Here is a 13,297-nt window from a genome sequence, read left to right as displayed (position 1 = left end):
TTTGATGTGCAAATGAAGCCTAGGGGGAGAGAAAATTCAGGTAATACTTTCAATTCAATTTCCGTCTGAATTGGAGCATCTAAAAGGTTTTGTTTCTATGTAGTATACATTCCTATAAATAATATAATGATCATAAAATGTTTTATGTTAAAGAGAAAATTTATCAAAACTAAAACTTACACTTACAGTTACCTACAATCTCTCTAAACGACTTCCATTTTATCCAACACCATTCGAACAAAAGTTACGCGTTATTCATATTTTCGTTTTTCTTGTACGAATCTTGCGTTTTGCTAAATCATCGGCAGTCTCATCGACAATTATGGAAGCTCCGTCTTTCATAACCCGGTCATCAGTATAAAACCCGGTCATCAGTCATAGGAAAAATAGCAAAATGTAAATTGTCACTTGTTGAAATTTGAATAGAAATCAGTTTAGGCAAACGAAAATAAATGTTGAAGAAGTCAAATCTTAAACAGAAGAAAATCAAGTTTGTACACGTATAGGTCTATGGAAATCCGGTTATATATGCATACTCTGATATTTTTTAAATGAATATGCCTTAGTAGAAATCAGAAGCAAACGTAACTTAAGATGGAATCGAAGCAAAAAGCTTGTCTATATAGTTTGGAATCGAAGCAAAAAGCTTGTCTATATAGTTTTAGTTGCACCATAAACAAATTCCGCCGACAAATACAAAGCAATAGACACCGATGCTAAGAATTAACAAGAAAATCAAATCGATAACTCGATAACGTTGGTATGAATACATATTTATACAGCCATGCCATACCAAACCGATAAAGGGGTTCTCAGATTTTCGTGGAAAGTGGAAGTTTTGTTCTTTAAATATTAGACCCGTATTTTTTTTTATTAGAGTGCCCATATCTATTTCAAGGTGGCCTGAAAAATATTTTTTTCCTATTTTTTCCAAAAATGACTTTTTTTTTTAAATTCATAACTTTAGAACTACTGAACCTATTTAAACGATCAACATAAACAAATTAAAAATAGTCTTCTTTGAAAAAGTAATACTACTAAAACATTTTATTTTGTTTCCGTGATTATTCATTGTATTTGTTTTTCATAGTTTAGATGGTCTCAGGACCAAGGGCGCTATATTTTTTCTATTTTTTTTTTTGAAAGCTGAGGTGTTTTCACATAACATATCCAAAAATCAGAGAAAGGTTTTATTTTCTCGAGTTATGATTTTTCTAAATTAACCGATGGTCCGAAGAACCAATTTTTACCCCTTTTCCACCACAAAAACTCATCACTTTTAATACTACAGGACCGATTCAAATGATCGACATACTAATTGAAGCCAATGAGCTAGTCTTGTCAGAAAAAAAATTACATTTGAAAAAAAATCGGATTTTGTTTCTGTTATTATTGATTGTAATTGTTTTTAATAGTTTACATAGTTTCGGGACCAAGACCTCCATATTTTTTATATTTTTTTCTTGGAAGCTGAGTTTTTTTCATATGACATATCCGAATCTCAGAGAGGTTTTTTCCGTTTTTTAGTTACGATTTTTCAAAGTTTAAGTGTTTTCAGTTTTTGTTCAATATCCCTGTGTGACTAGACTACATCTATGCGACTAGAATCCAATTTGTATGCAAATGTTTTTTCAAAGGCAAACTCATTGGATTCAAATTGATATAACTATCATCTGAATCGGATCAGTAGTTCAAAAGTTATGAATTTTTGAAAAAAATCATTATTGGAAAAAAGAGCTAAAATGATATTTCGGACTATCGGTTAACAACGATTCGGTGACAACGTTTTGGCTCACTAAAAAAAGTTTTTTTTTTCGTTTTCATGTATAAATCACACGATTTCCAAAAAGTAAACAATGTCAAAGTAAAATTGAGAGAATTTCGTACAAGAATTCAGTAGGAGAATATTTTACATTATACGCTTGTTGCCAGTCCAATACTTTTGTGACGTGACGACCTGACTTGTTGCGGTTTCCGACTTTTGAACATTGGTGTCGTTATTTGGAATAAAAAAAAGTCGGGATGGTTCTGAACCGACTTCCAAAACGGTGATGCCAAGCCGACCCCCAATTTTTACATCGTGATTATTCAACACGTTCACTCTGGCGATTGCCATCAACGGTTTGCACTAGCTTGGCTCATCGAGCGGCACTCGCTACCGATGAGCACAAAATGACAAAATTCTTGAAACAGTTCATATTCCTTTATTTGTGGATTATAAATTATAAATGTTTGGACTTGAGTTTATCTAATAAACTAAAAAATGCTGTTTTTCAAATGGTTGTTTCTCATGAATTGCAAAATTAAACCTAGGTCTACCCACGGCTCTTCAAACAAGTTTTCAATAATCCATTCAATGTCATATGAACATTACAGTATGGTCAGGAAAGTGCAGAGATATCTCCAGAAACATATATTTTTTTTAAATATAATTACAGGGTAACTTCGATATAACGTACATTTAACTTTTAAAATTGTACGTTACTTCGAAGCATAATCAAGAACTCTGAAACGTAGCTTATAATACTTTATTGTGTTGCTGTTTGAGTAAGGTTGATGAATAAAATCAATAAGAAGACGAAGCCAACTTTCCTCATGATGTTTCCATCCGTTCTGTTGATTGAAGAGTGATTCATTTATAATCCGGATTCACAAAACAGTTGTATTTCGGGATTGGTTAAAGTTACAACACAAGCTTTAGTATCAAAATACAGATAATCTATTGTTCTTTCAGAAAAAAAATATTAAAAAAATATTTTTTTGGACTTTGATAATGTGTACGTTATATGGAGGTAAAATGTACATTATATCGAGTGACGTTATATCGAGGGTACGTTATATCGAAGTTTCCCTGTATGTAGTTTTTTAAAACTCGCCCCTGTCAAAGGTTGTTGCATGAACATCAAATATATTTTAAAGAATTTATGTTATAACCAAAATTGCCAAAAAGTAAGGGATCTTATGTCGATTGAAGAACGATTTGACCATTCATAGCAAAATACTACTGTACAAATCAATCATCTCTCCTCATTTGGACTTTTGTTCTTCCATTCTATTTTTTTGCCAATGACACACAAATATCGAGGTTACAGCGCTTGCAGAGTAAAATAATGCGGTTGATTCTAAAATGTAATAGGTTCACTTCCTCTTCTTTGATGCTGAACGCTCTGCAATGGTTATCCGTGAAGCAAAGAATTGTTTATTTAACTATAGTGTTCATTTTTGAAGTAGTTAACGGTTTGCTGCCTCGATATTTGAGTGATCGAGTTGAGAGAAGAAGTGATTTTCATAGATATAACACTAGAACACCTAATTTCTTGTTATGTGCTTCACAAAATTCGTTGTACTTCAAAGGAATAAATTTTTTCAACTCGATGCCAATACTTATTGAATGTACAACAACACTTACAGAATTCAAGAGGCACTGTATTTCACACATTAAAGCTGTGTTTTCTAAGCAGTTTATGTTTTTTTTTAATTTTTGACGAAGATTGTAACTGACGAAGTTTTATACGAACGGATAATTTATTGTGAACAGTTTATTGTAGAATTTTTATATTTTTTTAAAATGAATACTGTACCTGACGAAGTTTTTTTTTAAAGGATTATACTGTGTAGAATTTGTTGTTTTTTTAAAATGTTATTTTTCGAAAATTGTATTTGTCAGTATTATATCTGTCATGATCATGGTGATGATGGACTATTTCTATTTTTTATTTTGTTGTTTTCTTTTGTAGTAGTTTAAAAAAAAAGTAGTCTACAAAAGTTTGAGCGCAAGTATAATGGATATAAAATAAAAGTTCTGTAAGGGCCGGTCTAGGATTTTTTTCATGATGGAAAATTTCTCGACATCTCTAGATGGGTGTACTTATTGTCTGTCCAAAACTAGGCTGGCGGTTGGACTTAGGCTCTGGTGGACCTAGTCGGGATCGTATCGGCTCTGTGGCGGACAAGACTGAGTATTGACTTCTCTTTTGATAATGTAATTACATATTTTTTTGGAATTTATATCTGTAAGTAAAATCTGTTCGTTTTTTTTTTTGTTAAACTGATTTCAAAGATGAGGGAAGAATATTATCTTCTAGATAACTCGTCTTGCTCAAACCTTTGTTAGGAAGGTGGCGAATCGGAAATTCTCTAAGATTTGTTTGATATGCTATACATTACAATTCGCTTGCCTCTAAACGGTGTAAATTCATGAAAACTGGAAGAACTTCCTTCAAAATTTATGTGCCTGGGAAAAACCGCTTTGCAAATACAGCGCGGACTCGATTATATACAGTCTCTGATTCCTTTTCACTGTATATAATCGAATCCTGTATATAATCGAGTCAAAAAATTTTTTTTTATTATTCGTTTTTAATGCATGTATTATTAGTTTTCCGAATAAAAAAAGAAGAATTTGATTTTCGATTCATCCCCTTATAGTCAGGAAAAACCTTTTTCACATGAAAAAAAAATTAATTTCACATGAATTAAAAAAATTGAAAAGTTACATTTTTGCTTGAAACAAGTCATATTTGAAATATAAAAAAATATTTTTTATTCAAACTGTATATAATCGTGTCCAAAATTGTATATAATCGAATCATATATAATCGAGTCTGTATATAATCGAGTCCGACCTGTAAATGCAAGACGTGGGTATTTTTTGTTGTTGAGTATTTTTGTACTCTCGTGTCGTTGTGCAGACCGGAATATGTTTCCCTAAAACGTGCTTTTAAACTGAGAAGAAAATCGTCATTTCAGATACTATAGGTGAATGAACTTTGGCGGTTCGAGAACTACCTAAACATGAGATGTGCAAAAAGTAAAATACAATGATCGTTTGACAATTTTTCCGTTCACATATTTTGGTAGTCCTAGGCATCATATCAAACGTAAAAGGACGTTCATCAAATTTATTTGTAACGAAGAACATAATCTATTACAAAATTTCGATGCATTCTAAAAGAATATTCGAAGTGGTAAACAAGTGGATTGCATAATGTAATTGCGTAGTTCTACGTCGAAAATATGCAGTCGTGTCCTAGATACAACCACTTACAATTTTTTGTTCGAAGCTCAAAACAACGTCCGAAATTCGTGCTTCTATGCCTGAATACCCCCTAAAATAATCTCCACGAAATTGTTAGAGGTCAAATGTAAAGTGTTTTGAAATTCGATGCAAATGCGTGTGAAAAATACTACCATTCAAAAGAAAAACTGGTTCCAGTGCCGCTTCGCGGAAAATCTCACCTACGAAAACCAAACACATTCAATCACGCATTTATGCACCTGTGCCTAATAATTACATCAAGCCCGAGCAAAACTTCGCAAATTTATGGTTCATTACACACGGCGTGGTTCTCCGTAATTGAAATTTCATCACAATTCATTATGCGTACCTGCCGCGTGAAAGAACACCATTTGGCAAATAAACGCGTTATCTAGTTGATTCAATCATGCAATCGGCCTATTCGAAACCGCACTCGGACTGACCTGTGGAATAAAGTGAGTGAGAGAAAGAGAGAAAAAATCAATTAGTGCTTTTCGCATTCGTTCATAGAAAACGTATTTTTAATTTCTTCAACGGGCCGCGCTGCGTACTTTCAGCGTAAATCATAACCAAATAATAGAATCAGCAGGTACAAAACGTCCGACCTGCTTGACGTGCTTCCGCACGGGCACAAATCATCGGATTCAATTAAGAAATCAGCATGTTTTTCTAAGCGAAACAATGGCCAATCACGAATCCAGCCGGTTCAAAGGTGGTAGGATCGAATGCGAAAGCTACACTCGGCGTAATCGTCCTCGCCGATTGCCGCACGCCATTGACATTACGCCGAGGAAGTGAAAGGCCACTGGAGAGGAGGCTAGCTTTTAATCTTATTGCCACCGCGTCGTCATGCTGCGTTACGCACCCAATGGTCGTCGCGTGGTGTTTTCATTTTTTATGTTTCGAATACATACCGTGGAGCGAACGGCGCCCGTTTTATGCACGCCATTCGAAATTGTTACTGGCAACTTGAACTTTCGCTTCGTTCTGGGCGTAAGAAGGATTCGGCTACCTTTTAATTATTGCGCCGTGTGTTGAATGCATTTTGTCGGTCTGAGTTAGCATTGGCAGAACTTCGGTAGAAAATGAGCCATGGTCAACAAGTGAAATGGAGGTTAATACATTTTTAACTGTTTCCGTTGTGCCACATAGGGGCCCACGCGCGTTCATGGTCCGAGAACTTTCAAGGGTAAATAGATTATAGTGCTGGCTTCGCATGTTAACTACGTCGTATTCAATAGTTATTTGTGACGTGTTTCTGGATGACTTACAGTAAACGTCACGTTTCGATGAAATATGGCACACGTTCATAACTCATTTTGTTGCGAACGGATTCTGAAGATTCGTAAAACAATCCGTTCGTGAAGGATCACACTATTGAAACTAAGTACGTAGCTAAGTAAGTAGCTATGCGAACAAATGTTCATTTAAATGATTGATTTTCCACATAAATTGGCGTAAATAAATGGAAGAAATATGTTTCAATTTACAAAATACCCTAGATAATTTTCGTGTTTTTTGTTTATTCCATTAAGTTGTGTGTTAACAATGGAAATCAACAAAGAGAAAATCCGATACATTTTACAGTTTTGCTTGGACAGAGTGCCGATAATGTCGAGCTAATCACGTGCAATTTGGGAATTACATGTAATTTTGGCAATTTCGTCGATTCCATTCAGGCATTCGAAATGTGGATAAAATCATAAGAATAATGGAAGTTATTAGTAGTCGTTGAGTACGGAAAACAGATGAGGCAGAGTTTTGATTTCGATGATTGGACCCTCAATTTAAATCTCAGAAATATTCCCAATCTAACAAGCTTCAACAAAGTATTGGAAGCGTTTTCAGGCATCGTTCAAAGTAACGATATGATGATCCCAATCTTGAATTTTAAACATTTGATCAAACATCATAGGGCAGTCCGAAATATTCAATAACTGATGCAGTAAAAGTTTCAGTAATTTGAGGCTTGAGTACTATTTTCAAAAAATTTTTATGCAACAAATACTTTTAACGGTACAGATTGCGATACAGAGTTTTAAAGAACTATAGATGTATAGATGAAAAAGAGTTCAATATAACTGTGACAAAAATCAGTCTGCTTGCAGAATACTGACTGCCCTCGAAGATTAACTCGGTTGGTTTTTTGGAGTTTATTTTGATCCAAATCAACAAATTGAATTGTTTGTTCCAGGCTGAAAAAATCTGAACTCACGAGGAAATAAAAAAAAATTGAATTCATTACATGAAAGATTTTTATCTAACTATTCTCACAAATATTTGTGAGAAATCTAACGTTGTTTTAATGTCCAATGTTATTGAATTTGAAGATCATATGAAAAGCGGCAAGAATATTTATGCTGGGATGGCAGCAGAAGAAACTATCAGAATAATGAACGACGAAGGCAGACACTGTTTGGGGATATTTTTAGGTATTTCGGGATTTTTTCGTGAAGCTGATCAAGCAAATAAGAAAAAGATTCGATTTCAGTGATCCGACGCTCAAAGTTCTAATGTAGTATTTATAGTAAGTAAATGTAAATAGGAAGTTAGTGAGTAAATGTTATATTTTGTAGAAAAAAATGTATTTTGATAATGCACATAAAACATTTTCATCTTCTATGGTACAGATTTTTGGAAAAAAAAATTCAGATGAAAATGATTTTTATCCCTTTCGGTACAAATGAAAATGTGACAGCATTGGTCGTGGCATTGTCCAGGAGCTCGACCATAAAATTGCGTTGACGGCAATGAGCTTTATTAGTTTATTAGTTTGGGGGCGCCGAAGATATTAATTGATTTCCAGGCGGAATGAACACGTTTTTAAATTTAAAATCATGAATGAAAATTAACTTTTCTGTATCAATAGAATATAAATAGAATAGAATATTTAAAAAACACTTTTTTGCAGGTGGTGGAATAATCTCATTAGAGAATTGTTTCAGTAAAAATGTCGTAATTGTATAGAAAAAAGGTTGAATAAGAGTCAGGAATACGTGCTCCAAGTAATTAAATAACATGATGTGAAAATGTTCATTCAACTTTTAACATTTCAAATTGGTTTCGTGTCTTCTTATCCGATATAGATTATATATTGAGTTTGGGACCCAAATTATGGCCCCTAATTGAAAGTCGCCACCAGACGTCGACACGGTACCACTGTCATGGTGAATAGTTTTAGAATATTTGCTCAGAGCAGAGCGTATTCAAACAGAAGTTCGATTTTATTAATGTCACACCAATTCACAACAAAAACATAATAGATCGAATTTTCATCTGCGAAGCCTTGGCCAAACGGAATGAATCCGACCCATTTGTAATAAAATGATTGGCTCTGTAATTCATTATGTTATTTAGATCCATATTTTCGAGCATCAACCTTTAACAGATTAGAGTAACTTATTCAAATCAACAACACTATGTATAAAGGGTGTGTCACATCAAATTGCATCACGGAAAAAACGCTGTAGAAATTCGCCCAGTAGACCGATCCTTTTGAAAATTTTAGACAGTAAAATAAAAACTATTAAACAACTTTTGGCATTTTCTTTTTATTCATACTTCGAGCCCAAGCCCGTATGCTCGCACCTTCTTCTTTACCCCGTCCATAAGGTTCTGTACAACGTCAGGTTGTAGTTTTTTTTGAACAGAAATCCATTTTCTCTTGAAGTCCGCCTCCGATTTGACAACTTTTGGGTTCTTCCGGAGGGCTTGCTTCATAATCGCCCAATATTTCTCTATTGGGCGAAGCTCCGGCGCGTTGGGCGGGTTCATTTCCTTTGGCACGACGGTGACCCCGTTGGCTTCGTACCACTCCAACACGTCCTTTGAATAGTGGCACGAAGCGAGATCCGACCAGAAGTTGGTTGGGCCCTCGTGCTGCTTCAATAGTGGTAGTAAGCGCATCTGTAGGCACTCCTTAAGGTAAACCTGCCCGTTTACCGTGCCGGTCATCACGAAGGGGGCGCTCCGCTTTCCGCAAGAGCAGATCGCTTGCCACACCATGCACTTTTTGGCAAACTTGGATAGTTTCTGCTTGCGAATCTCCTCCGGAACGCTGAATTTGTCCTCTGCGGAGAAGAACAACAGGCCCGGCAGCTGACGAAAGTCCGCTTTGACGTAGGTTTCGTCGTCCATTACCAGGCAATGCGGCTTCGTCAGCATTTCGGTGTACATCTTCCGGGCTCGCGTCTTCCCCACCATGTTTTGCCTTTCGTCGCGATTAGGAGCCTTCTGAACCTTGTATGTGCGCAGGCCCTCCCGCTGCTTGGTCCGTTGGACGAATGAACTTGACAAATTCAGCTTATTGGCGACATCCCGGACCGAACTTCTCGGATCACGTCTAAACTGCCTAACTACGCGCTTGTGATCTTTTTCACTGACGGAGCATCCATTTTTGCCGTTCTTTACCTTCCGGTTGATGGTTAGGTTCTCGAAGTATCGTTTTAGTACTCTGCTGACCGTGGATTGGACGATTCCCAGCATCTTACCGATGTCCCGATGTGACAACTCCGGATTCTCGAAATGAGTGCACAGGATTAATTCACAACGCTGTTTTTCGTTCGACGACATTTTTCTAAAGTTACGAAAAATTGACAGTGAAGCATGGCCAACGTGATCTATACACTCTTATCTGATTATAAGCGAAAGCTGAAGATATAATTCCTAAAAATTAAATTTCTACAGCGTTTTTTCCGTGATGCAATTTGATGTGACACACCCTTTAGTGCAGATCTGTTTACGTTAGTTTTCGTTTTTTTTTGTTTCGATAAACAAGGTAAATTCTAAAAGTGCAACCATCGACATTAGTTCAGAAACATTCATTCTAAACAAAATTATTTCCAGCGCAAAACAACATATTTAAGGTTCTTCATATCTATCAAAAATATCAGTGTATTGGGCGAATCTCTCTTTTGACGCAAAAACTATTGATTTGTTAGAAAATTTTCGGAATTTATATGGAATTTAGAACTTCTAGGTAATTTCGGTACAGAAAGGGAATATATGCATTTCCTCAAAATCATATGTTCGATACAACTGATTGGAACGATGCTGAATGTAATGTGTACAGAGCTGTTATTTGGTGAAAGTAAAAATACACAGTTTGAGTAAAGTCCCCATATATTCGAATACTATACAACAATACAAATACACGTATGTATCTAGCAGAAATTATAAATTAATATTTCGTTATATTTGCCATTTTGCGATGAACAAAAACTATGGATGGGTTATACCTATGATATAACCGCAAGGTTGACGTAGGACTGCCGTTGGCTTTGTAATCATTTGTGTTTTTTTCCAATTAGCAACAAGCGCACTGCGAATGATCCTCATTGGGTACGATATCAGAGCTATTGATTAAATTATTGATTAAACTAGTGAATGAATGAAAATTCATGCATTATGGTAAAGATTATCGCAGCAAATAGTTATCAACATTTTGTCTAATCATCAAATGGTATGCGTAGAAGTTCAGTGAGGTGGCGACATGAAGGGGCATGCAGTCTTGGATAACCGAGCCAAAGCGTTGCATTTGTACCCGCTTTTGTAGACCGTTTTAGCAAAACGCATTTCGGAGTGTAAAAATGCATGGGGGTATAAAAAGAACTGCTGAGATCTGGAATGCCGATTTTCTCAACTTATTGATTTTGGAAACTGTGTTGGGAAAACACATTCCGGATTGCAAAAACGCAAACGAGTACGAAAGTATCCGCTGCTCGTATCTACTTTGCAATGCCAGTTTCCCCAGGCTCCATGGTGTTAAAGTCTGTGTTAGGGAATCATCCATTCATTTCTGCGATGGTACCTCAATCGCTGTTCAATTATAATTGAATGGATTTCCGAGCGGCGCTCGCTTATATACCGATTGATGATTTCAATAGCCTGTTTTGAAAGCAATTTTAAGGCTATTGAAACATGTTTTTGGATCAAAAAGTAACAAGTATATAACGCGTAGACATTTTATCTTTCGAATGAAGTGTTTATCATACCATTTCGTTCAGTTTTTTAGGATCTATTAACGCTCAGAATCTCGGTCTCCGGCGTAACGTTTTCGTTTTCGAAACTTTGATTTTACATCCCGGTATAGAAATGAAAGACGTAGTCCTACGTCAAAACAATTACAAAAAGACTCCATTTGAACTGAATATTCTCATATCGCCAAGGGAGCTACTTTTAACACTTTAGTTTTGAAATGTAAGGCGGCTCACACACCGGAGCAATAAGCAACTAGCAGCTATCAACACGCAATAAGCAATATTATCGCCGATGGGTTTTTACATTTAATTTTTGTTGATCTCGCACACCGAAGCAATACGATATCGCTCTCGCGTTTGTAAAGCAACACATATCGCTAGCAACACAACATGTCGGTTGAAGACCAACTTATCGCCCATAATTTGGCAAGTTTCGTTCATTAGGCGTTTTTATTGCTTTGGTATGCGAAGCACAACAAAATATGTTGCCTGTTACAAATTGCGTATTTCAGCTTGCTAGTTGCTTATTGCTCCGGTGTGCGAGCCGCCTAAAACCATTCTAAATATATATGGAAACTTTGACATTATCCAACTGAAAAATATATTTTTGACACCTCATTTTATGTGTCGTTTTTGTAAATTCGTTACCGCCGCTGGTCAAATTCTTAAAAAAAAGCTTTCACATTCTATCAAATATATACCAGGAATTTGTAATTTTAATCTTCCCGCCGAACATTTTTCAATTTTTGACGTAAGATTACGTCTTTCCGGAACATATTGGGGTACAAATTGAAAATCGAAAATCGAGCACATCGTGAAAATTGTCCAATTTCAAACGCTTATTGGTCAGATATTTCATGATGGATTGATGAGATTTTTGCATCAATCGATTTGGGCACTCTATTACATTTACATTTTTTTACATTGAATCAAATAATATATGTCATGAAACAAACTATCGAACAATTGAAAAATCTCAACCCCTATCCTAACGGAAATATCCACTTCTGATTGGTCGAAATTGACGACACATGCGACGGCTGATGTACTTACAATTATTGCTCAGTTATTTCCTGTTCCAATTGATCTGAGCACTCCATAACAATTCATCACAATGAATAAAATAACATAATATAAGATAGTTACTATCAAACAATCGAAACATCTCCAAACGGAAATACCTCGTTCTGATTGGTTGAAAATACGGAGAAATCGACATTGCAAATACATCAAAGTAGAGGGAACTTTTGTTCACACCGAAATGTGTTCCCTAATAGTGACATCAAAACCAAGCTGCCAGGAGAAAATCGGCATTGCAAATACATGAAAGTAAGGTGAACTTTTATTCCTACCGAAATGTATTCCTTAACAGAGGCATCACAACCAAGCCACCTGGGGAAAATCGGCATTGCAAATATATGCAAGTCGGGGGCATTTTTGTATTGCAAGTAAGGTAAGTGATACGATTAATTCTAGCAAATAAAGTTTAAATTTGGAACTTTAATGTGGGTTGCTTCGTGAAATTTAACATCAATGACCGATCATGTATTGTAAAAAAAATAGTACAAGTGTAAGCGTAAAATTGTATATGGTAGCAGTTGTGTGCAAAATGACTTGATATATGAAACGATTTATTACAATTTTCATAAATAAAAACCAAGGTGTGTTAGCGCTCGAGAACGGGTCATTTGGTTTAAGCTGTCTGTTTTGTTGTGTTCATTTTCACCCAAGGAAAGTTTATACGACGAGAAAAATTGGAAAAGTGAAGGAATATTCGAAAAAGTGGTTTCCCATATACTCTACATATCGTATTTGGTGCTCAGTCCAGTTAAAATTCGCATTAAAGCATATAGCATCGTGTTACGTTGGGTCTGAAGCGAAAATGGAAATGGGTTGAATAAACACTCAGAAAGTAAAAATTATAAAAGAAAATAATTTTTTTCTATTTCAAATATGTTATTTCTATGATAAAAAGTAACATGTTGTTTTTCTGGTGAGAAAAATTGATAATTGTGTTCGACAGTGATAATTATCTAATATTACACTGATGAGTTTTTTTTTCTTTATTTCATCCATACATAACACAGAGCCACAGATAGCGGCTTTCATCATATCTCATTCCACTTCGGCATCTTCTATCATGATACGCACCATCTAACAACTAATTACCATCCTTCTGTCATCATCACTCGGTTGTAAACACTTGTGGAGTGAACAAACAATACCCAACAACCGAACAAAACAGCCCTTTTCAGAGTCACAATGGCATTATCAAAGAATT

General features: G+C 35.5%; 1 protein-coding gene across 5 annotated transcripts in view; it reads right to left on the bottom strand.

Annotated features, from left to right (window-relative positions):
- The window catches only part of LOC129774661 (furin-like protease 2), a 698,121-nt gene that overhangs the window by 460,743 nt on the left and 224,081 nt on the right, over positions 1–13,297 (bottom strand). Inside the window, exon 1 of one of the 5 annotated variants that reach the window (XM_055778484.1) lies at positions 5,388–5,459. The exons of the other annotated variants lie outside the window; for them this stretch is intronic. The gene's annotated coding sequence lies outside the window, so the exon portion shown is untranslated. Of the gene's footprint in view, positions 1–5,387; positions 5,460–13,297 lie in introns of those variants that run through there. 5 annotated transcript variants of the gene reach the window in all.

The sequence above is a fragment of the Toxorhynchites rutilus genome, chromosome 3 (genome assembly GCF_029784135.1).
Source record: "Toxorhynchites rutilus septentrionalis strain SRP chromosome 3, ASM2978413v1, whole genome shotgun sequence".
Taxonomy (NCBI): domain Eukaryota; kingdom Metazoa; phylum Arthropoda; class Insecta; order Diptera; family Culicidae; genus Toxorhynchites; species Toxorhynchites rutilus.
Note: the sequence above shows the minus strand (reverse complement) of the source record. Positions and strands in the feature narration are given on the sequence as shown.